The 26,953-nt window shown below is 39.3% G+C and overlaps 1 protein-coding gene across 1 annotated transcript in view; it reads left to right on the forward strand.

Moving 5' to 3' along the window:
- The window catches only part of prmt3 (protein arginine methyltransferase 3), a 245,211-nt gene that overhangs the window by 208,925 nt on the left and 9,333 nt on the right, over positions 1-26,953 (forward strand). The gene's annotated exons all lie outside the window — the stretch shown is intronic.

Below are 26,953 nucleotides of genomic sequence, written 5' to 3' on the forward strand. Positions count from 1 at the left end.
GTTACTAATAGGAATGTTGTCCCATTCTCGTCTAAACAGGATTCTAGTTGCTCAACTGTCTTAGGTCTTCTTTGTCGCATCTTCCTCTTTATGATGCGGCAAATGTTTTCTGTGGGTGACACTGAGCGCTAATAACAACTTGGCTTGTCCTTGTCCTCTTTAGTCCGGATGAAATGGCGTCCCAGGTTTCCAAAAAGAACTTCAAATTTTGATTCGTCTGACCACAGAACAGTTTTCCACTTTGCCAAAGTCCATTTTAAATGAGCCTTGGCCAAGAGAAAACGCCTGCGCTTCTGGATCATGTTTGGATATAGCCTTCTTTTTTGACCTATAGTGTTTTAGCCCTTACGCACAGAGATTGTTCCAGATTCTCTGAATCTTTGGATGATATTATGCACTGTAGATGATGATAACTTCAAACTCTTTGCAATTTTTCTCTGAGAAACTCAGAAAACTATTTTTCGCCGCAGCATTGGGGGGGAATTGGTGATTCTCTGCCCATCTTGACTTCTGACAGACACTGCCACTCTGACAGGCTTTTTTATACCCAATCATGTTGCCAATTGACCTTATACGTTGCAAATTAGTCCTTAAGCTGTTGCTTATATGTACATTTAAATTTTCTGGCCTCTTATTGCTACTTGTCCCAACTTTTTTTGGAATGTGTAGCTCTCATGAAATCCAAAATGAGCCAATATTTGGCATGACATTTCAAAATGTCTCACTTTCAACATTTGATATGTTATTTCTATTCTATTGTAAATAAAATTTAAGTTTATGAGATTAGTCAATTATTCCAATCCTTTTTTACTCAAAATTTCTACAGTGTCCCAACTTTTTCTGATTTGGGGTTGTAGATCACAACCTTTGCGTGTAAAATGGCATATGCATTTCCAGCCACATTTTCTGCACGCTTTATGAATGAGACCCCAGGACGCTTCAATTGTTTAATGGTATACAGTATAAAACTGCAAATGTTAAGTAAATTAGCAAAATAACAAAAAATATACTGGTAGCTCATTACCTGGACTTTGTAATGTAATAAAAAAAACTTACATTTTCTGTTCATTTATTGTGTACCTACTTATAGTAATAATCACAACAACAAAACCAAACAAATCTTCTGCAATAAAAACAGATTCTTTATAAAATTTTGCATAATTTGGTAAAAATACAAAATACTAAAACACCAAAGTATTCCATCTTTGTCAAATCATTACTCTATTAACATTATTAGAAAAGTTACAAATTAGAAAACGTTTTAAGAGGCAGGAATTATTCTGGTCTGCAGGTAAGACAAAAGCTTTAAAATATATCCACACTATTCCTACGCCCCATGACGCTTTGCACGAATTATGGCCGCAGTCGGAGACATCACCTTTCCAGGATAATCTATATGAATGCTATCCTGTATTCAATGCAACTAGGCCATCTCCTCCTTTATGGTTCAGATGTGGTTGTTGTGTGTCAGTAATGCAAGGAGACTTAGCCAGAGTTAAAAAGACAAGGAGAGAGAAAAAGAGAGGAATATGTATAGAAAAATTGTAAGACAAAAGCTTACAACTTGTTAACTAGCAGTGTATGAGGTTAGATCTCAGATGCTGCTTCAGTGGCTCTAAAAAAAACATTACTACTACATAATAATATTACACTACTTAAATATTGATGATTTTGAAATAAGCTTAATAACAACATCAATATAAAAGATGGCAATCTTTTATATCAACAGGCCCAGTTTGATGCCGCATCACTGTGATTTGCTCTTATGGAGATCGGGAAGCATCAAAAATGAACCTGAACGATAGATTAAGTTGTTTCTCCAAAAAATTCAACACGCCAAAAGTTATTTAAAACGAGCCTGAGTTAAGGCCCTCAAAGCAACAGCTGTTAACAGCACGTTAACACAACCAAAATGTTATAGCATTCGATAGTCACAAACTTTAAATGATAAAGTTACCTTAAACACACGCAAAGTGAAGCTAAGGATAAGAAACATAATGGAGAGGGGGACATTGAAGAGCACTGCTACCAAACTGCTTCATACACCAAACTTACACTTACACCAAAAATACTGACAATAACACTGTACATTTACAGACACTTGCGCTCTTCCACAAGCATAAACAAATATTATGATAGCAATGTTTAGTACATTAAAATGATTTCCTTGTAGAAAGCTGTTTAGATTGCAGACGAGTGGGGTGTACACATCAAACGTGTATTGCCTCGCATTCCTCGCTCAATATTACTCACTGGATTTAACGTTGGGTCAAGCAAATTTTTCACTCTGGTTGAATTTTTTTCAACTTGCACAGAAGACGTGTCTTTGCATTGACTTTGAATGCAATCTACTCGTGCAAATTGTTGAATTTGTGTTTAAAGTGTACACCCCATTATGCATTCAGCAGCCCTTTATAATTTCCCAAAACATAACATAATTGTTTTCGGCATTCACCAATATAACATGCACAATATAAGTTAAAACTACTTGTAATGTCAATATACTGTTTCTTTGTTTAATGGTAGTACACAATTACTTACCCCTGAAAAAGCTGACAGTTATGCTGCTTATGACTTCATTGCGGCCACTAAAAATTGTAAGAGATCAAAATCCCATAATGCAAGTAAAAGGAGAAACATCTGTGCTACCGACAATTTCTGCTAAAATATACCATCAAACAACTGTCTTACAGTTTTTTTATTGGGTTCAACAAATTTCCAGATTTATTATGCCCTTGTATTTTTTATAAGAAAATACTAAAGCTAATCAAGAATGGGATTTAGCATTCTATTTTGCACTGATTTGTCATGTAATTATTGAGGCACGCCAAAAACGAGACAAAACGCTGTTGTCCTCACTGATTGAGTGCATGGTCTTATTCTCCTGTCGACAGTCCATTCATCACATCAGGCTGCCTAACCTTGCATTAAATGAACAGTGCTACCCTGCGCTCTTGTGCTTGGCTGGCAGAAGACAAATAACACTTGCTCGTTCTTAAAGTTGTGCTGGTCCTAGGCTCATCGTAACCAATACTATTTAACTAAAACACCACTCAAATATTGTGAATCTTTGATTCTACAAGATGTCCAGGTAGTTTTTGCCTAGTCTAGCCCTGAATTCAAATTAACAAACATTCCGCCTACTTGTGACAACTCGGAGGAGGACACCCCAAAACAAACAATGGGTGGAGTGCAAACTTGGCAGAGAACTGTATCAGCATAGATGTAGCAATTGAAAAGATTTATTGTCTATAGACTTACTACTAAGGAATGTGCAAATACATTCTTAACTGTGATGTAACTGACAGTTTCTCAATTGATTTCAATTTTACAGTAATTGCATTATTGCATAGCATCTTTACAGGAAATACATGTTAGTACAGACAGTAGAGGAAAACTAAAAATATGAAATGTAAAGAATACATGGTATTGTTGCATATTTGTTTCTTTACTTATAAGATGTACATTAGTAATACTGTTAAAATTTGTTGTTTGTAGGTTTGTTTGCAATTTAGTACTATTTAAGCAAAGCCAGTGGTGTGAAAAAGTGTTGGCCCCCTTGCTGTTTTTTATTTTATTTTTTGCATGTTTGTCACACTTTAATGTTTCAGTGCCTGTTTAAACGAGAACGCTCGAGGGAGAAAACGTAAAAACATTTTATCAGATGTGCCTTTCGTTTACACGCCGATGGCATTTTGGGGCAAAAAGGGAAACCACCCTCCAGAGTGAAAATCCTAAAAACGATCTACCGTTGTGTTCCCGTTTAAAGGGTAAAAACGCAAAAGTCTGCTCACTGTGGCTCTCGGCGCATACGCATTTACGTCACAGGTAGAGGTGGCACGGTTCACAAAACCCTCGGTTCGGTTCGTATCACGGTTCTATGGTCTCGGTTCAGTACGGTTCTTGTTGTTATTTTTTTCTTTTAATTTTTAACACTTCAGAAATGTATTATCTTATTAATGTTTTAATTATCCATAATTTAGGATACAGTATTAAAAAAAGGTATATCATGTAATCATGCACAAACTGAATTTGACTTTAAGCACATTATTGGGACCATCTCTGAGGAAAGCCAGGTGAGATTTTAATAGAGCAAGAGGGAAGACATTAATGATTTCAACATGCTTTTCATTTATTTGGCAAAAAAGAGAATGTGTATTGCCATCTACATGAATTTTATGTGCATTTTTAGCACACAAGATTTTATCAAAATGCCAACTTCAGTAGCTCTTAGATTTATCACTGAGAGGCTGCTTAAATACTGCAGAGAGTATATGTGGACGAGAGAGAAACATAACTTTAACACCTGTAATATTTACATCCGTCTCTTTTGTCCACTTTTGACCACTTCTGTCCTGATTACTTTGAGGGGCAATTTCTGAAATAAGATTGCGCAACTTTTACACGCTAGCAAAATGAAACTACGCGGAATCAGCCACTTTCGCTTTATCAATGAAAGGCTAAAAATAGCGCTGAATACGAAAAGACGTAAAACAGTGTTCAGTACCTCAGATTACATAAATGGTCGGAGAGAAGGCGATCTCCTGGGGCTGTTCGAACACATTCAACCCATAGACTGCAGTTCTATCTATTGTTTTATTTTTGCTGTCTTATAGGTAACATGAAATAAAAAATGTTTCCACACACCAACTTTATACGACGCTGGCGCATCCTCCAACTCCGGGCAGACTTCCTTTTCTCTCCCACTTGCCATTTCTACACGTAACATAACCTGCAGTACTTATCAGGCATGAGAATCCCTCACCTTTGAAGCCAAAAAAGGTGACCCACGTGAATCGTGTAGATTCGATGAGAAAACATTTTTGGGGGGGGATATGCGCGCGTTGTTTGTTGACGCGCCCTTCGCCGTCATCCAACATGTACACCAGACATTAGGTTGAGTTCGTGCTGCGCTGCAAAAACCGACAGGCAAGCAGGTGACATCAAAGTATCACGAGAGTGAACCGAGAAGTCATAAGGAAGTCTGCTTTCGAACGGCTCTCGCGCTACTGTGATGTCATCCGCATTTCTGTGTTCTTCGTCATACACGCTTGTTGAAGATGCGTAGAGCGACTGCCTTCGGGACGTAAAGTCATCACAAAACGCTGTAAAACTATCATTGTAGAATTCTAATGCCTCAATCAATTAAAACAACACATCTACACAGACTGACACTGCAAAGTGACCTGAAAGATTTTTTGTTGGAATGGATTGGAACTAATTATGGACATACTCATCGCTTGTAAGTCACATTGGTTTACTAGTCTACGGCTGTAAGTACTTAAATGTAAATATGGTGAAACTGCTAAATATTGCATGAAATGCTGTAATAAGAACATACTGACATACTGTTAATAACACTGTTAATAAGAAAGTTTATCGTTTACTGTAACATTTAAGCGATTTTAGACTATTTGAGCGACAAAGATGCTAAAGTGAACTGTTTTCAGTGCGCATACGCGCACAAACTCCAAAGCCCACGCACTGAAACGCGCGTTTCAAAAATCACGCAAACACATAGGGCCCTATTTTAACGATCTGAAACGCAAGTGCGAAGCGCAACGCGCAAGTGAGTTTGTGGGCAGATCTTGGGCGCTGTTGCTATTTTCCCGGCGGGAGAAATAACTCTTGCGCCGGGCTCAAATCAATAAGGGGTTGGTCTGAAGTAGGTTCATTATTCATAGGTGTGGTTTGGGCGTAACGTCAAATAAACCAATCAGAACGCTATCCAACATTCCCTTTAAACGCAAGGGCGCAAGTTCCATGGCGGGTTGCTATTATGACGGATTTACCAGGCGCACGCCAGGAGCGGTTCACAGCCGAGGAGACCGACGTTCTTGTAAATTCCAAGCTTGCCAGCATAAATCGGGCACGCCATGTAACGGGAGGTGGATCTGCCTACACATGACCTGACGCCAGCAGAGGACATCGCTGCGTCCACCCTCACCGCTGAAAGGGTTTGGGGGCTTTGAAATCGGACCTAAGAAACGCAACCAAGGTCCAACCCAAAGTACTCTTACAAATCAAGTTCATATACATTAAGGTTTCTTATGAAAATATTTGAATTATTATTTACATAAAATAAACGTAATACAGCCACACAACAAACTTATGAAAATATTTTTATCGTTATTTGCATGAGAATTTTTTAACGCAGCCACACAATAAATAAAAACTATCAGCACAATGCTCACCACTATGATTTCCCTTATCTCGTGTATTAATATTTTTTTGTGTAACAATTTATGATTTGCAAAAATAACTGTTGCATCTGTGTAGATTAGATAAGCAAAGTGTATGCGCATTGTGCACGCTATAAATTATGGTCAAGCATGCGCCCTTAAAATAGCATATTGAACCACGCGCAATGCGCCACTGACTTTAAACTTTTTTTTTCTGGTCAGTGGCGCAATTGTTTTTTGAAACGGCAAAATAGCACCAGGGATGGTTTGCGCCAGAACACACCTCCTTTTTTGCGCTGAACCGCCCAGGGAGCGCAAGTTCATTCCCTAGTTTGCCGACGTGCATCTGTGGAGGGAAAAACCCGCTGTGCGCCGGTGCAAAATACGAATGATACATGCGTCACTGACAAAGTCAATTGCGATGGCTGCAAGATAGGGCCCATAATCTTTTTGGGCTTGACAGGAGATATACGCACAAACTATATTGTAATACCACAGTCTCTGCAAGTTATTCTCATAAAAACAGTCGTTTATTTTACGTGAGCAGTTGATTATATGTGTTAGTGTATAGATCACACTTCTCCACCGGTGTTAAAGGGACAGTTCCTCTTATAAGAAATGCTTATGTTTGTGTCACTACGTTAATCAAACTACAGAAGACAAAAGGAAAATCACCTTTATAGCTTTAAAAAAGATCAATTATATTTAATTTATAGAATGAAAACAGTGTTATGTTAATTTGATACTGTTTCTCTACCTAATCAATACTGTTAGATCTTACTTTATTTGTAACTTTGTTCTTTTCTATTTTATATGCTTGTAATTTCTTGATTTGTTCTTATTTTATTTTCCCACATCACTTTTTTGCTTATCTGAAAATTATTCAACCCATGACTCAAAAACCATAATGTAATTGATTTAACCAGTACTATGTTGAAAAATTAATTCATTTTAAATTATATGTAGGCATTTAGGTCCACCCTATTCCAAGGCCACCTTAAAATTGTATGGCCTTACGACTGATGGTCAGATTATGGCAAAATAAAATTATTGCAGATGTAAAAATAGTAAGGGAATGCTACTTGTTACAGCTTTCCACATTTATCAATCCATTTAATTTAACATGGTTTCTGTTACTAGTCAAATGTTTAGATTTTAAATTTGAAATCTAAATTGTCGGTCAGAATGAAATAATTGAAATAATGGTCATAATGTATTTTTTGCGTATGTTATGGTGTGCATTTTGTTTCAGCGCACGTGGAGGGATGTTGAGTTCCTTCCTTCTTTTTTGTCCTTGGCCAATCACATGCCTGAAGAATAAATAAGTTAAGTCACAGCATGTTCCCTAATGAGGCCTAATATTTATTCTGGGGGGTCCTCCCACCTCGCGGCCCCATCAGAGGCCACATCGCCTCTCGAGCACCCTTCCCACCTTTTTCACCCCTGACCCGTTTTCTTGCCTGACTTATACTCCAAACCAGTCACCTCTTCTTTTGCGCGAAAGGGAAACACGCTATCTGAGGTCACATACAGGGCATGAGACTACACACACGCGCTCCGAACCGAGACAAGCGAACCAAACGGTTCGGATTTTTTTCATGAACCGTGCCACCCCTAGTCACAGGCATGCACCAGTTCAGAAACCATACGTTTCCATACGTCTGACCTTCAAGTTGCCATAGCAGTTCTGATAAATATACAAGTGTCTTTCCAGCAATTGTACGAAATATTCAACGCTAGTCTTACCGATCAGAGAAGGCGCATTAATAACCTTCATCAAATTGTTGATGCACAAATTCGTCAGAGGCAAACCAGAATTAAATTAAAGATCAATTTCTCTCTGACATTAGAATTTTTCAGACACTTTGAAAAGAAGTTTGTTTCATTTTAGGAACAATTTACTCTATATTGTGTCAGAAGCTGATGCTATGGGAAAGCTCTTTTTCCAATTTCTTTTTGAAGCTTTTTTTCACAATGCCAATGCAAATCATGCCAATGATGATGGCAAACAGGCTACTGCCAATATTCAATGCATCATTTAAGTGGCATAGAATATTCCTCCTTCATGTTGGTGAAACTGAAGCTTTGCTGTAAAGAAGACACATCCCTTACAAATGTTCAGGCAGATGATAAGAGGTGAGCAATAAGGAGCATCTACTCTTTGTCCAGACCCAGAAAAATGCCACCCGTGACTTCACTAGTCAGTGACCCACTGTTGCAGCGTGCTGCTGGTTGGACTGCTGCCATTTTTGCATAATGAACACCTGTGTGCCTTGCCCTCCCTGGGTTTTCGATTCTTTGTATAAGGAATGGATTACTTCCAATGCAGCAACGTTTCTGGTTTCCTGTGTGTGCACAGTGGACCACTACAATCACATCTTTATGGTCACCAGTGGAGTTCACCCCAGACTCCTGTGCTAAGAAGCAGTTTATTCCGCGGAAGCAATGTGTAACTGGCCCCCCATGTATGTGCAGTGACCCAAGTTTGTTCTTAAAAGCTAATCTTTTCTTCTCACTTAAATCCTGCATCCAGCTCCCTGCTCAACAAAAGCAAGGTGCTCAAGCCTTTATTTACCAATGGACTATCTACGCTAAAGCTTTATGATCTTTGTTTCCTGATCGCTTGCTAAGCAGTGGCTAAGTTCCAGAACCCTGTCCTGTACAAGACTCAATTTCTTTCTTTTATTCTCTGAATGCATCCTTGCTACAATGTGATAAATTGCTCAAAGTTAGGATTATCAGTTAACCAGTCAATGAGCACCTAGTGATCCTTTCCAGGTATCTCAGAATGAATCCTGAGCACTACACAAAACGTCTTTTCTTTTCAGCTTCCATGCAGACCACCACCATTTAATGATGTTGTCTCATCAACATTATAAGCGCAGGTCTGAGACTGGTGCTGAAGTTAGAAGTTCACAAATGTGCAGTAGGGTGTAGGAAATGCAGATAACAAGCATTTCAGCCTTCCCTTTGCCTTTGAGAAGGGTGCCCTACATTGGGACTGGATTTTGGGTTAACTTAAACAAGTGTCCAGTTCAATCAGATAAGGCTGCTTAGACATCTTTTATGGCCAACCTCAGTGTCAAAGCTAAAAGGAAGAAGATATATTGATTGGTCCACACCAATTTTTCTTCAATTCAATTCAATTTTATTTATATAGCGCTTTTCACAAAAGTCAATTGTTTCAAAGCAGCTTTACATAAATAGAAGCAGTGAAAAGCACAGAAAAACGACAGATAGCACAACAAAATACATGATAGCATGAGCAGTTAAATTTGCTGTGGCTATGACTCAATATTATAAGTGCACGTATTACTAAAGCAACGTATAGAAGAGGAAGCTAGGTAAAGCCCAAAAAGGCTGCCTCCCCGGGGTGAAAAACCCCCTAGGAGAAAAAAAAACCCCGGGCTTTTATCCGAGGAAAAATAAGTCCTAGGAGGGAAAAACCCTTGGGAGAACATAAATGGAGATTTAGCGGAGATTAAGCGGTTCTGCCGGTGATCGTTGGTCAGGTATCAGCTGGGCATAACGTTGAAGGACGGCCAGTAGATCAGAGGTGTGCCGACTTTCACATCTACCGGGACTGGGTCTGTTTGTCTCGTTGTCCTCGGGTCGAGGACGAGACAGGGAGAGAAAAACAAAATCGTATTAGCGTAGCGGCCGTTCATATGTATTGAAGTGTCACACAGTGATGTGGTTTAACTCAGCTTAGTTCCAGACAGACTAAATATTGCGGCATAATTATGTTATCCACAGTTGAGGATTTAGCAAATTGGGGGCCCAATGCGAGGGTATATATGGTAAATAAGGGTCACCTTCCGATCTTTAAGAGAAAATGAAACCTGACTACCCGTTTGACTAAGGCCTAAAGCCTCACTGTCGTCGTTAATGCAGGTTCAGTGGCAAACGGGTCTATATTGTATACCATTTACAGGACCAGGAGAAAACGCCAAAAAACATTGCAACCCGACCATACGTGCTAACCCGTTTGACTAAGGCCGGAAGCCCCACTGTCGTCGTTAATGCAGGTTCAGTGGCAAACGGGTCTGTATGGCATACTATTCACAAGACACACGAAAGCGCGAAAAACGCAACCCGACCATACATACCAACCCGTTTGACTAAGGCTGGAGGCCCCACTGTCGTCGTTAATGCAGGTTCAGTGGCAAACGGGTCTGTATGGCATACTATTCATAAGACTTACGATAGCGCCAAAATCGCAACCCGACCATACGCGCCAACCCGTTTGACTAAGGCTGGAGGCCCCACTGTCGTCGTTAATGCAGGTTCAGTGGCAAACGGGTATGTATGGCATACTATTCACAAGACACACGAAAGCGCGAAAAACGCAACCCGACCATACATACCAACCCGTTTGACTAAGGCTGGAGGCCCCACTGTCGTCGTTAATGCAGGTTCAGTGGCAAACGGGTCTGTATGGCATACTATTCACAAGACACACGAAAGCACCAAAATCGCAACCCGACCATACGTGCCAAACCGTTTGACTAAGGCCGGAAGCCCCACTGTCGTCGTTAATGCAGGTTCAGTGGCAAACGGTGGCAAACTATTTAATGCAATTCATTTTAAGTGTTCATGCAGAAAAGGTTTTTATTTATTTATTTGGTTGGTCTGTATTATGACCGTGAGTGCTTTGTTCCGTGAAAATAACTATTGCGAGTTAAGAACCTTTACTAGACAAATTATGCGAATGCTTTGTTGAAGAGAAAAGTTTTAAGTCTAGATTTAAAATGATCGACTGTGTCTGATTCTCGGACATCGGTTGGTAAATCATTCCAGGGCTTAGGGGCTAAGTAGGAAAAGGATCTTCCACTTTTAGACACTTTTGATAGTCTAGGGATAATCAATAGGCCAGAATTTTGCGACCGTAGTGTGCGTGATGGATTGTATTCTGATAGTAATTCTCTAAGATATGAGGGTGCTAAGCCATTTAAAGCTTTGTAGGTGATTAGTGATATTTTAAATTGGATGCGATATTTAACTGGTAGCCAGTGTAAAGATGCCAGAATTGGGCTTATGTGGTCATACTTCTTAGATCGAGTAAGTACCCTTGCAGAAGCGTTTTGAACTAGCTGAAGCTTGTTGACCTGATTTGAATGGCATCCCCCGAGTAGCGAGTTACAATAGTCTATTCTAGAGGTCATAAAAGCATGAAAAAGCTTCTCTGCGTCAGATGTAGACAGTATATGGCGTATTTTTGAGATATTTCTAAGATGGAAGAATGCTGTGCGGCAGACGTTGGCGATATGACTATCAAAGGATAAGTTGCTGTCGAACATCACACCTAAGTTCCTAACCGTGGAAGATGGCACCACAGTACAGCCATCTATGTGCAATTTGTAATCTGACATATTATGTTTGTAGCGATTTGGTTCAATAATAAGTACCTCTGTCTTATTGGAGTTGAGCTTAAGAAAGTTATGTGCCATCCAGTCACTAACATCGCTAATGCAGTCTTTTAGCTTAGAAAACGTGTGTGTTTCGCTGGGACGCGAGGAGATGTAAAGCTGGGTATCATCCGCATAGCAGTAAAAACTTATGTTATGTTTCCTGATAATGTCTCCTAGGGTTAACATGTATAACGAGAACAGGATAGGACCTAAAACTGATCCCTGCGGTACACCGTATTTAACCAGGGAGTGATATGACTCTTCCTCATTTACATAAACAAAGTGATAGCGATTGGTTAGATATGACCTAAACCAGGCTAGCGCCTGACCACTGATACCAACATAGTTTTCTAGTCTATTGAGTAGGATTCTGTGATCTATTGTGTCAAAGGCTGCACTAAGGTCTAGTAATATAAGAATTGAGATTTCACCACGATCGGAAGTTAATAGGAGGTCATTTGTAACTCTAAGCAACGCTGTCTCTGTGCTATGGTGGGGCCTGAATCCTGATTGGAACTTTTCATATGTACTATTATTTGTCAAGAATGTGCGTAACTGGCTTGCCACTACCTTTTCTAATATTTTCGAAAGAAAAGGGAGATTTGAGATTGGTCTAAAGTTATTAAGTTGTCCTTGGTCAAGCTGTGGTTTTTTAATCAGCGGTTTAATAACTGCTAGTTTGAAAGCTGTTGGAACGTATCCTATTTCTAGCGATGAGTTAAAGATATTTAGAACCGGGGTTGACACTACAGGGAATACTTCTTTAAGTAGTTTTGTGGAAACGGGGTCTAATATACAGGACGATGATTTGGATGATGTGACTAGTTTAGAGAGCTCATCTATTGTAGTAGGTTTAAATGAATCAAGATGTTCGTATGGTAGTCTAGTGTTAAGTGAACTAATGGGTAGAGTGGTGGCTGCCTGGGTAGCTACGATGTTTTCCCTAATAGCCGAAATTTTGTTAGAAAAGAAGTTCATGAAGTCGTTACTATTGTGTTGAAGTTTACTATTGGTTTCTGTTTGTTCTTTGTTTCTAGTCAGTTTCGCAACTGTGCTAAAGAGGAAACGAGGGTTATTATGATTCTCATTTATAAGCTTGCTAAGATATGTAGATCTGGTGGTTTTAATAGCCTGTCTGTAGTGTTTAACACTCTGTTTCCATGCTGCGCGCCATACTTCTAACTTTGTGCTTCTATAATTTCTTTCCATTTTTCTAGCTGCCTTTTTAAGGGCTGCGGTGTGATGGTCTTACCATGGAGCTGGCGGTTTTTCTTTGAATCTCTTTTTTCGAATGGGAGCAACGGCATCCAATGTGTTAGAACAGACATTGTTTAGGTTTTCTATTTCAATATCTAGATCGTCACAGTTATCTGCTACAGGTTTCATTTGGGACAGGTCTGGAAGAGTGCTAATAAAGCTATCTTTAGTGGTGGAAATTATTGTTCTGGCTAGTCGGTAGCATGTTGTAGATTGAGTGATCCTATCTAGAAGTACAGTGTATGACACAAGGTAATGGTCAGAAACTGCATCACTCTGAGGTGATATTTCGACGTCATTAATATTGAGTCCGAGTGACAGAATTAAGTCTAATGTGTGCTTACGAGTATGTGTTGGCCCTGTCACGTTTTGTCTAATATTGAGAGAATTTAGAACATCTATAAACGCACGTCCTAATGCGTCTTTTGGGTTATCCACATGGACATTAAAATCACCAACAATAAGAGCTTTATCTACAGTGACTACAAGCTCAGATAGGAAATCTGCTATTTCATTAAGGAAATCTGCATGGTGGCCCGGTGGTCTATAGATTGTCGCTAAAGCAAAAGAAAGCTGTTTGTGGTTACGATCAGTTATTTCCATATTTAACAACATTACTTCAAATGATTTAAATTTTAGCTCAGATTTTTGGTTTACTTTAAAAATTGTGTTGTATATTGTAGCTACACCACCCCCTCTCCCCTTTAATCGAGGTTCGTGTTTATAATAATAGTCTTGTGGGGTGGATTCATTTAAACTAATGTAGTCGTCTGCTTTAAGCCAGGTTTCTGTTAAACAGAGTACATCTAAGTTTTGGTCTGTAATTATTTCATTGACAATAGGTTCTTTATTGGTAAGCGATCTAATGTTAAGAAGGCCGAATTTTAACATTCGAGATTCATCTGTTAATGTACTGTTTTCTAATTTTATTTTAATCAGATTTGTACCAGATGTAACAAGCGGTGCCCTGTATTTATTTGTTCGGGGAACAGATACAGTTGAAATGTGCTGATATTTCGGTAACATTGACTCGAAGTGCTGGGATATAAGTGGTCTTGACATATCACGGCAGCTAACAGATGGACGGTTAAGCCGATCCGTCTGTTTCCTGACCTGGGCCCTGGATAGTCAGACTATATCAGAATTAAGACTATTGATCATTCTTAACATCCTTTCGAACCCCTTCACCCCATCTGAAGCCAGGGTGATTGTAAAAATTCCTTAAGGAAACAGCATGGCTTTGAAAAGTATTGGCTTACCAAAGAACAATCTTTACATTCTTCCACCAAAAAAATGACTTTATACTCGTTTAGAGACACTAGCATTCTGATTGACATATTTGTTATGAAACTGTTCAATTAATCACAGTTATAAACATATGAATTATTGCAAGTATGATATGGTAACATTTTGCTGTCACGTTTATACTTTTTACATTCGGTTCAATGCCAGTAGTATTTCAGAAGTGGTTTGGTAAGTGGGAATGGCATAGATAAAATTCTAAAGGTAAAGTTAAACCGCACAGCCTGTTGGAGATGTACGTAAGCTAAGTCCCAAACGCTTTGATTGAATTAATGGTCGACAGCTGGAAACGCAGAGGGCTCACCTGACAAGGGGAAAAAAGGAGGTTGGAAACCGAGGATACTTTAAAAGGGGGAGAGCCCAGTAGTGAACTGAGGAAGGGAATTTAGGGCGTATTCTGCCCAGGGAAGATAGCGGCTTTAGCTGTCTTGGTACTGGTGGGAGTAGGTACAGAAGTTGCAAACTATCTCTTGGATCTTCAGCTCAGTCTGACCGTTGGTATGTGGGTGGTATTCAGAAGATAGGCTGATGGTAACTCCCAGGAGTTTAAAGGCGGCTTGCCATACCTTAGAAATGAACCGGGGTCCCCTGTCTGAGATGATATCTTCTGGTATGCCAAAGTTACAGAACACATTATTAAATGGCTTCTGCGGTCTCAAATGCGGTAGGGAGGTTGGGGAGTGGAATCAATTCACACCCCTTGGAAGACCTGTCAACCACCACTGTCCCAGACAATCGGGCTGACGAACATGAATAAAGGGTGAATGGTTTCGGGTTGGAGATCCTCAGAAGCGGGATATATGGAGATGAGAGAGGCTATCCGCCTTAAGATTCTTACTTCCAGCTCTGTAGGTTACGGTGAAGTCGAAACAAGAAGAACAGCGCCCAACGGGCCTGGCGTGAAATCGGTATCATGGCATCACAAAGGAACTCCAGATTTTGGTGGTCGGTGATGACCTCAAATAGTTGGTTAGCACCCTCTAGCCACTATCTCCATTCTGGAGCCTGAGGGGGTTACAAAAGCCATCCTCCATTCGTCACCTCGACAGATCCAGATGAGATTATAGGTGCTTCGCAAGCCCAGCTAGGAAAAGATGTGAGCCCCACGCAGTTGTTCCAGAGCGGCTGGGACCAGAGAAAGAGGGTAACAGAATTTTACAGTTTGGGAGTTGGCCCCATCCTTCTTGGCCACGAAGAAGCTGGAAGTGGCATGGGAATTCAATGGGCGGATGAACTGTTGTTGCAAGGCTTTCTCCACATACTCTTCCATGGCCTTTTGTTCCGGAATAGACAAAGGGTAGACGTGAACCGTGGGTGGAGAGGCTCCAGGTAGCAGGTCAATGGCACAGTCCCATGGCCGATGAGGTGGAAGTTTGTTGCCAACTGCTTGCTAAAAACATCCTGGAACGCCCGGTATTCCTTGGGAATCTCCACTTGATGTTGACAACGGTAATGGACCAAATAGGAAGTTCAGAACTGGACTTGGAAGATGATTAAAAACAAAGAGAGGGTGACTTACGAATGGGCGTTAAACAGGATTGAAAACAGTTCTCACCCCAGTTAATAATTTCACTGGTTCGCCAGTTGATGTTTGGACTGAACACTAATATCCTGCTGGTAGCAATGTCTTTGAATGTTTAGTTTATGCATGAGTTGTGGGGATATGAAGTTCCCCGCTGATCCGGAGTCGATGAGGGCTTTCATTGGGATACAAACACAGGAGGATAGCAGGTGTACAGTAGTTTGACTTAAGGTTTTGGTAACGGGAAGAATATGAACAGAGCTTACCGCTGGGCAAGGAGGTTGAACTGGACAATCCGCGATGACATGCTTTTCTCCACCACATTAGAGGCAGAGTCTCTGAAGGATTTGGCGTTGGCTTTCCCTGGTTGCAAAATGTGTGGAGTCAATTTGCATAGGTTCATGTGCTGGTGGAACTGTTGGGGTGACCGGGGGTGGAGGATGAGCAGCGGTAGAAACATCACAGGCTGATAGACATTGGGATAAACAGATGGTTTTCTGTATGAGGTTTTCAAGACCCATGCTATCATCATACACAACAATGAGCTGACGGATGTTAGAGTTGAGACCATGGCGAAAGGCTGTTATAAGGGCAGTCTATTGATGTGCTGAAGAAAACTAGACAGAGATTGTACAATGGGAGAATCCGTTTTCCAAAGAGATTGTGCCCACCGGAGAGCTCGACCAGGTAGCAGAGAGGAGTCATTTGAAAACTAATGAGCTTGCATTTGGAAGAAAAGGGACACCTGGAGCAAAAAAAAACACCGCCATCCTCCCCTCCACCGGAGTATGTCGCTGGTTGGGCCAGAGATTAAATCACTACAGGGCCGCTATTTATTTTCTAAAAAAAATATGCATCCTTATATGTCTATAGGATGGCTGATGTTAGTCCATTCAGAGAATGTCCTGAAAAGCCAAAAAGACACCCTTTATGGACAGGGTGTCATAATCAGTTATAATCTGTCATTTCATATTTTAATGATAATAATTAATAGCTTTTGTTTTCGTTCACATTTTTAATCAAACTGCGTTAGACTTTTCATTGTCCATCATTTTGAGAGAGTCAACAAAATTTAATCATAAACAATTATAATCCCTCATTTATTTTATTGTAATGATAATAATTAACAGCTTTTGTTTTTGTTCACATTTTTACACATTTTATCAAACTTACCAGACAAGCATAAAAGTTAATATATGGGTTTTTATTTGTAAAGAGAACAAATGAACAGAGACCATGCATTACTTTACATGTTCAACATCACATGAAGCAGATGAATGAATGTTGCTTTTTCTGCAGTGACAGTGTAAGCGGTAAAACATGACACTGTGCCTGAACAGGCAATATAAAATTTTGTAACTTTCTGTATGACACTGTACTCTATTTGAAACCATCCTGATCTGCATTGACTAAGTACTTGTCTGTGACCTATAAATAAATTAAAGCAGATTATTGCTGACTCTATTGACATTAGATTTTGTGTCCTTACCTCGGACCGACGACAACTTGTTGCAAATTTTGTTCTAGAATTTGCTCTTCAAACTTGAGTGTTTGAAACTTGAGAAGCTCTGCACAGATCTATTAGCCTATGACATCAAAGTATTGCTAGTTTCGAAACCAGTGCTTACTAATCGTTCTCTCACAAAACTTCAGGTAGATCAGTCTGTGGAGTGCTGCATTAGTTCAAATAATCTCTTGCCACCAACTGGATGGGGCTGGGAATTACATTTACAAGTTGTAAGTGTAATCTGTCAAAATGACAGATGACTTTCAGATTTTCCTTCCTTGCAAAAAAATTTGGTTAACGTGACCTTTGGTTGGGACTGTTGGTGGCTGCCTCATCATTAGTCATCTTGGACCACTGTACATGTGTCCCCTTTAGCTTTTGCAGAAGACTCTGTTGCCTCCATAAGGCTTGGTGTATTGGTCGCTGCACATTAGAGTCACGTATTGGTGCTTGAGTCCACTGATATTGTGGGTTGCCTCTCACCCTGTCTGGGGCCTGCACTGTGGGGTTATTGAGTTGGGGCTGGTAACCGGAAGGAAGGTGGTCATGACAAATGCATCGATAATGTGACAAAATTAAGGCAGTTTGTCTTGAGCTTCCTTCTATGTGGATCAAACCATGTACTGATATCCATCGACAGCTCGTCCATTACTTTGTATGTATACTGCCACATTGGTTTGTGATTGAGGGCTCTAAGAGGCAGGGAACATTCCTTCTCATGGGGGCCGATCATAGTCTGATGGGTCCCTCACAGAGAGTGGAGACTTCCGTTTTGTGAGGCTGATTTGGGAATGGTTCAGGGAGACAGATGTGGACCTGTTTACGGCAGAGGGAAACACACATTTCACTCTGTTCTGCTTTTTGTCAATGCACTCAGGTAGTGTTGTGTGCCCCTATTTTGCCAGTTACACTTGTTCTAGGTTGGGGAAGTTTTTTGATTGGATTCCACGTGAATCAGGCATCTGATTAACTTTAACCTCTCGACGCACACTAGCTCGGGGACGGAAAGACGTCAGTTTTTTTAATGCTGCTAACATTATATATAGCCTACTGTGTACAAACAACAATAATAATAACACTACTATACATCGTTTAAAAGGTCTAAGGGTTTAGCATCAGTGTATGGTGTCCGTTTTGAGATACAATTGCTCTAGCATCATAAATATAGTATTTTGTTACAGAAGTCCAGATGACAACATGCATAATAAAAACTGACTCCTTACCTTTGTGCTGGTATAAGGAACGCGAATCAAATCCAGTCTGTTTCAGATGTGTGAATAACCCATAAAAACTCTCCAACAAAGTACATCCAATGACCATTCTTGTCCACAAATGTGTATAATCCGTGAAATATAGATATATTTTCCATTGTTTACATCAGATTTCACATGCACGTCTTGTAATAGATTATAATATACAATCTGAGGACTATTTACATCGTAACACTTGTATATGAGATCACACTCGCGTTCAAAACCAGCGCTCAAACTTGTTTGTACAAGTAGGCGGGAGTATAATAAATAATATCCAAACAGCGCTGTCAAATATCGTGACGTCATCTGACTCGCGCGTTCCTCCAATGACTTCATGGAAAATATTGATAGACAGAACTTGTAGCCAATTAGATAACGAATTCAATGATCTTTGTGTGAAGCTTTATTCCTGGTGTGGATACGGCATTTTATACGCTTATATAAGGATAAACAATAAAAAGAACGAACGTGTATGCATGTAAACAAAAGACTTTTATTTTGTGGCTGACTGGCACTTAGAAAAGGCACTAGTCTTACAAAAACTCTTGCAAGAACCTCATTTTTGGGTCTATTGACTTCAAACATGAAATATAACTTCTTTAGACTTGTGGCTTTGGCCTCATTGCATTTCTAGGTTTCACACATATATTTATCATTAAGATTTTTAGTGTTAAAAAAGATGTTATCTTCGTTTAAAATAATTTTGAAACATGGAAAACAAAGCTCAAAGTGTCTTCTATCTAATGATACCACAGTTATGCTTATACTATAAATGGTTTAGTAAAAACAGCCCTTTTAGTGAAAGTAGGTATTTTCATGGTTTTGGGCCAGAATGGGGGTGCTTTTCAAGAGGTTAAGCTCATGTCACCTGTGGCGAGTATGGTAATTTTGCTGTGTGCTGCTGATGTGTTTTTTGTGATGCACGGCTGTTCTTTACTGTTAATAGGTGTGATTTTATACACTTCCTCATAGAACCATCCTCGAAAGGGAATGTCTCTGGTCACTATTGCAACCATGGTTTTCTGAAAGAGGGTAAAGATATTGTGCTGTAAGCTGTGCTGTGTCTATTAGTCAAAAGATTCTGAATTTGGCGCTCAGATGGTTCATTTTATTGCAACGGTAGCCCCACCCCTGTTTGTTGTCTTTATCTTTATTTACCATTGTGATTTTTATTTGCACTGGTGTTATGCAAAAAGGCTTCAGGAAGTAATTGAAGGGATTTCGCATGTAGTCTCACTGTCTAACATCTTATTGTTATTACAGTCTTATCGTGTTTGTAAACAATAACTCCTTCAGATCCACTCCTTTTTCAGACTAAGGACGGTTTCACATTTGGTGCGATTGCCTGGTCCGAACCAGAGTTCGATTGCTTGCCCCTCCCCATACCCCCCATGGACTGTGTTCACATATTATTTTTGCATCCGAACCGTGGTACGCTTGCATCATCAAGCTGCAGCCGGCGCGTTCTCATGTTGCTTGGCAACCGCTGTAAACGAGAAGACGACAAGCGTGATTGACGAACTCCAAGCAGAGAGATGATTTCTGAATGCCTCCGCAAAAATTGACGTCGGCGGACAGACCGTTGTCATCGAAACGACTTTAGTATGTTTGGGCCAGATAGACGCAAGTGCGTTTCTGTATTATTTCTTTGAAAACAAAACCAACGTTTAAAAAAATAAGAACAAAAGTCAAGCAAGCATTCTATGCATTTTGTTGTCAAGGTAAGTGCTTGGTGGGACATTCAAAAACGTCTGTTTTGGTGGGACATTCCTATATAATACGTAATTAACAGTGGTTCACTTCCGCGATTTGGTGCGATTGCGCTCACATTAGCAGCGAACCCATCTGGAGTTCACATGAACCGGACCCCAGACCACCCTTTTCAAGCGGACTCGAGTACGTTTCGCGGGTGCGCACCCGAGTTCGGAAGACAGCATTCACATCATCCAAATGTACCGAATTCTGATGTCAATCGAACCCGGGTGCGCACCAAAAGTGCTAATGTGAAAACGCCCTGAATGTCAGAATGTCAGTGGACGGAGCTAACAGTGCCATGATGTAAAATTATGTGTTATACTGTATTGCTGTAGGCAGGTCATTTGAACATTAATCTGTACCTGTGACATCATAACCAGCTGTTCTAGACCGTTTTTTCCGGAGAGTCCATTGATTTAATAGAACGTTTGGGCATACCAACATGGCAGCGCGGTGGCTTCACAATTGTGACGTTATGCGCAATCCAGTCATTTATATAGATCAGTGGTCCCGACCTGCATCTTCAATGCAAATGAGATGTTAATATTATTACACCCGTTACTTCAAATATTATGCAGTTCACCCCCGGGTACCCCAACCCTGCCGTTCCGTCTGAAAACAGATGAAATGCAGTCTCACCGTCTGCCTCAAGTATTTATTATCAATGTCCTTCTCTTCCCACAGGAATAATGTAAGTTTCCTTCCAAACAGATTAATGTAGACTATTAATGTTTTGCCATCCCATGTAAGTAGTATTCAGTATTTAGCCTACCTTTTGTTTTTGGACAAATGTCTTACAATTGAATGTGAAACTTTGAGTGTCGATCTGCAGTGCGCTGCATTTATAGCCTATGTTCTGAATAACTAATGACCTGATAATTTGATGATATGAGTACAGTGATTCCAAATGAATATACAAAAAAACTCTTAATATGTTCAATCAAAAGTTTAATGTCTTTACTTGTAGCCCTGCGCTGCGTCCGTGTATATGCGCCGGTGAACAGCGTGGTGACCTTGCACTTTAATTACCCTAAATTCATGGTCATACAGATAAAATTTCTACTATTCTTTTATTTGTGTACACTCACAGAAAACATTGTGCTTATTTAAAATGATTAAAAAACATTACATGCTTTCTGCTGCTTTGGTTTTAGAACGCGTCACAAAAAAGAACAGAAACTCAAATACTTTTTTATTCGTTTTGTCAATCTGCTAATTATTTAAGTGTAACATATTTTGTGTAGGCTTATTTATTTTATTCTTTTTTCTCCATACAGAGATGTAATCCTCATGTTCTGATAATTTAAATCTATTCGCGCATGAAACTAAACCTCTGGGGAAAATTATGATATTTTAGGGGATTTATTTATAAATGAGTGAACAATGCAAATCCAGAAAGGAATTTATTTCTATAAGACAGCCAGACTGGCAGTGCGGACATTTTATTTTTTCATTTTTTTTTTACATTTTCGCTTTATTTTGTGAGCTGCCGCTGGGGTTTTTGTCTAGAAGGGATACAATAAATGCCGAAAGTTTAGGAATAGATTTGGGGGTAGGATCAGGATGAAAACAGAGGGCCTTGCTTAGTGAGATAGAAATACATCCTAAATCCAGTAAAACATTGTGTTTAGAGTTAGGTTTGGGTAAAGGATTAGGATAAAACCGTGCTCATCCAGCGAGATTTCATTTGCTGTATCCCTTCTTTCCACAACCGCAGGCGTGGCGGGAATGTTTTAGGCATGGAGGCCTGCCAGGCCAGAATGCATGTAGCAGAAACACTGTGATTAGAACATCTGCATTTCACTTTTTACTCTAACATAGGTCTCTTTCTTTTTATCTGTCTTTTGTTTAGTGTCCCAGAAATGTAGCTTTCTTTTGGTACACGGTGCTAGGCATTTTTATTTGACTTTGTGAGATTTTCTATGCATTTATGCAGGGGCCACTCAAACAACCAAAGATCTTACACATTAAAAATCAGCATTTTTATCAAATCAACTTATATGTTTATGCTACTTTAACTTACAAAAATTAAGTTATTTTTAAACTTGTTTTATACGTTATGTCAACTGTTCACAGGCCAAAACTTAAAATAGTATATTGAATTGACTTGCAAAACCAAGTTGTTTTAACTTAATGTTGCATTTTTTAATGTATACATATTAACAAGGTGCTAATACTATGAATGGGGAAAATTGAATGCTCAATATGGCTCCTCTAGGGACAGAATTTTTCTCTTCCAGTGAAAAGAGGCAGTCATCACATGATAAAGGCCACAGATTTTCTGGGGGTGAGGCTCTCTACAGAGTGTTGTGAGCTACTTGCCAGCCTCTGTGTATGGGCAGCAGCTGAAGCAACCTAGAAAATGGTGTTTTAAGACACTTTGATGGTAAAAAAAAAAGTTATGGTAGTTGATGTTCGGTTTAATTGATTTTTGAATAGCTGTGGTACTGTTAAAGGCGCTCTAAGCGAATCTGTGTGACTTCACTTCTTGTTGACGTTCGAATTGTTGTCAAACAAAACGGAGCGTAGCTTACTCCTCCCCTCCTCCTCCCCCTCCCTTCCGTGCTTTCTGAACGAGTCATGAACACCCCAACCCCACTCCCAAATCCTTCTTGTCGTTTATTGGCTGGAACACTTTATGTTTCCTGGTGGTAGGTTTGACTACTTTGTTTTTGTTGCAGTTTGCGGAGCCTGGGCTGTCTACAGAGGCCGCGTTTTTTTTAAGTGTGTTCAGGGGACAGGCAGCTTGCAAATAGTGAGGAGATGTTTACTGTATGAAACATAATATAAAAAGTATTTTATGGCCTAAAATGCATGAATTCGCTTAGAGCACGTTAACCTCGTAACCAACAGTAAACAAATCAAGGCACGCTTGGAAAATGGAGACAGGACTGCATGTAGTCATGATGGGGCTAGTTATTTATTTAATGCTGTGCACAGAAGAAGGAATGTAACATTTTTGATAAAGGCACTAGCAGCAAGAGCATTAAGACGATGTTGAGCCCCATATACGATAAAGACAGCATCGGCGGAAACAGCTAGACGGGCAGTCACATGGGTTTAATGTTCCCTACAGAATTTAAACCGCAAATGCGTTCTCATCTCCCATTAATCACATGTAGGGGTGAGCGAGGCACAAACTAACATGAGGTTAATTGTAATGCAGTTACTTTACATATTTATACAGGGATGAGCAATCTGTGCTTTTGGTCTTTTTCTCTTACTGTCAGAAGATGATCTCCTGTGAATTTGTGAAAAGTTAGTTTTGATGTGTTTTGGTTAAGATATTGAACAAAGAGTGTTTTGCAGGCATAAGTTGGGTGTGTAAGTCACCAAATCCAACCTTATATTATTTGAATCACTGTCTTCTGTTATCTAAAACGGCCATTCCCAAACTGTGGTCCACGGACTACTAGTGGTCCGTGAGGGTACTGCAGGTGGTCCGTGTAAAGGCAAAATAAAATATAAAATATATTTTTTTAAGAAAAATATATATAAAAAAAAAAAATGTTTTAAGAATATGTTGTACTGATGTAATGACCAGTTATAGTTTTAGTGCTAGTAAGCCTATTTAGAGGTGCAGATAAATTCAGGACTTTATGTAGACATATTTTATTATGAGTATTATGAGGTGGTCCGCGAAAATTCTTGATTACAAAAAGTTTGAAAACCCCTGATCTAAAACATAATACCATTATGAAACATGTCAGCAATTCCTAGTAACCAGGGGCATCAGTTTGTGTTGAAAAGTGGTGGGGACAAAAGATCAGATGAAAAAACATTACAGCAGGACGGGAAAAATATTGAATAACGGCGCATCAAAAATAGGCATAGTGTAGGCCGGTCAACACCACAAAAAAACTCAGCATAAAACCCTCAACAATGTCGACTGCACACATGTAACAGTCCCTGCAACACCAGCTCAACCAAACAGTGCCAAAGCACCATACTGTAGAAAACAGCAGCATGTTAAGTCAATGATTACAATGAAATTCATTACATATGGAAAAGAAAACACACATTTTATTCAAGTAAAAATGTTCTTTGTATTTTTGTACATTGTCTTGTTTTCAGTAAAAAAATATCAGAAAATTCTTAAATTAAGATGCTTTCTCTTGATGAGCAAAATGACCTAAGAAAATAAGTCTAGTTTTTAGACCAAAAATACCAAATGTAAGTGATTTTGTGCATAAAACAAGCAAAAAAATCTGCCAATGGGGTAATAAAAGAAACCTTGAACATTTTTTACTTGAACAATGGTAATACCCCATTGGCAAAAATCTTGAACATTTTTCTTAAACACTAAATTCAAGAAATATTCAAGAAAAAATTGCTTACCCCATTGGCAGATTTGTTTGCTTGTTTTATGCACAAAATCACTTAAATTGTATATTTTTTGTCTAAAAACTAGACTTTTTTCTTAGGTCATTTTGCTCATCAAGAAAAAGCATCTTAATTTAAATTTTTTTTTTTGATATTTCTACTAACAACAAGACAAAAATAACTAAGTAAGAAAGTCATTTTTGCAGTGTAAGTCGCACAGGTATTGTTTGATTTTTCAGAACATTTTACCAAATGCTTTCAAATAGTGGTGAGGTCAAAATCTGCCATTTCAAAAAGTTTTGGGGACATGTCCCCAGCGTCCCCAGTGTAAATGACACCTATGCTAGTAACAGAATGATTGTGTAAAAAATTATTTAACCTAAATATTTTTTGAATCATAGAGCCAAAGCCAAAAAGCGTTAGGTTGTGCCCCGCTCTCCCTTACTCTAAGTCCAAAACCACTTCAAGTGAGTGTAAAAACTGTTTCGCGATTTAAGGGATTTTAATTAGAAATTTTGCATTTCAATCATGCATTTTTGATGCGATACTTTACAATGTGCATAAAATTCATGGCAAGTAAAATGACTTTATTAATTAAAGAGACTTAGAGACACTAAAGAAATCTTGCCTGAGCACAAGCATGCTTGATATTTTTAGTGCAGTACGGACATTTCATTTCGAGTTTAGAACGGAGTTAGAATATGAGCTGAGGTTGTTAAACATCAAATTCTTTCTTTCTTTTTTGATAAATTTCTTTCTGAATTTTAAAAGAGGTAAAAGGTTTTCACCCAAGAAAGACGTACATGGTTCCTTTGAGCTGTCCCATTGGCCTGTAATATGACTATGAAAAGAACCCTTAACCCATTGTAACTGGTAAAGCATTATAGAACCATAGTACAATATTTCCCTTAGTCAGGTATACATTGACTGTGTGTGAGCCAGCAGAGATTTTGTTCCCCCCAATTAAATCTTGAATATTTGTCATTGTGGTGGAACATCAAACTCTAAGGGAAAAAAATAACAGGATTTTTGCTGGCATTTGTGGGTGTCATGTACAGAATAAGGGTAACGTGGGGTGGGGGAGCAGAGGGAGAGCTCGAGGTGGTCGAGTGTGACGCCTCGCATGAGTGAATAAACCCCATCAAAAGTGCATTAACTCTCCCTTCTCTACAGCTTGCCACATAATTGTATCTGGCTGCACCACGCGCCGCTCCGACATGATAGCGCTAGAAAGGGCTTGATGATGAATTGCTCCCCGTTGATGTTAGTAATTGATGATAATTATTAATTTTCTCCCGACCTGATCTTCAGGTAGACTCTCTGAGCGCCTGCTTGCTCCGCCTCCTGGGCCAGGAAGCAGCTCGCTCGCATCACTTACCTCCGACATTCCCTGGGTTTGATGACTGAACAATGATGAGAATGAAAAGCCATTTCCAGCCCCCCCTCCCCCAATGCGCACACACAAACATACATAGCTATGGCTTTTGTGTCTGCTCCCCGGTGCATTGGCGGAGTTGTTTTATTTTTTATTTTTTTCTGGCAGTGAAGTTGCTTGGATTTGACCATGTGTGTTCAGTTTACCTTCTCTTTTTTATAGAAAATAAAAAACTGACATTTTCATGGCAATTTTTAAATAAACTAAATGCACTGAATTCTCTTTTTAATTGTGTGTTACAACAATATCAAATTAATTTAAAATACATGTATAATCAGCATAATCCTTTATAAATAATCTGACAATGTAATAACAATGATATGGATGTTGTTTTCTGCATTTTACCACATTTAATGGTTTTCATAAACCTGTATGAAAGTGGAATAAAAATTCTTGCTGGAAACTGTGCTAAACCCTTGATAAAGTTGCTGTGTTATTATTCCACCTAAAGCTAATTTAACGAAAGAAAGAGGAGGATTAATAGGTGGGTGTTGATAGAGAGTAAAACACAGACATTAAGCCAGAGCTGTATATCTGCCCACAAGGTCCCTTGGATGCTTTAGGCAGAATTGCTCACATTATCACTGCAGTGTCCCCTGAGAGTTCACAGGGTGACCGTGCGCTGTTCTGTGTGTGTTTGTGTGTTCCATATGCGAAGGTGTGTGCAGTGACACAGTTTAGCCATTCATTTTGGAGAAACCTCTTTGAAATTATGCGCTTAATTTGGAGTGAAAATAAATATTTAAGGTATTTAGAATATGCTTGGGTCAACTAAGCGGCTTGAACTATTTGCTTAAGTAGTATTTGAGAACGTTTGCATCCTGGAAAGTGTGTACTGTATGTGGAGACAAGGTGAGTCTTTCATGCATTAGAAAAAGTTCTGAAGTCTCTAATCAATAATCAATTATACATTTATGGGGTTTTGACATTGTGTTGAATGTTAAACATATGTTTATGTTTATTTTTGTATTTTAGGACATATAAAAATGTAATAGCCAATTTAAAT

Source organism: Paramisgurnus dabryanus, chromosome 2 (assembly GCF_030506205.2).
Source record: "Paramisgurnus dabryanus chromosome 2, PD_genome_1.1, whole genome shotgun sequence".
NCBI lineage: Eukaryota > Metazoa > Chordata > Actinopteri > Cypriniformes > Cobitidae > Paramisgurnus > Paramisgurnus dabryanus.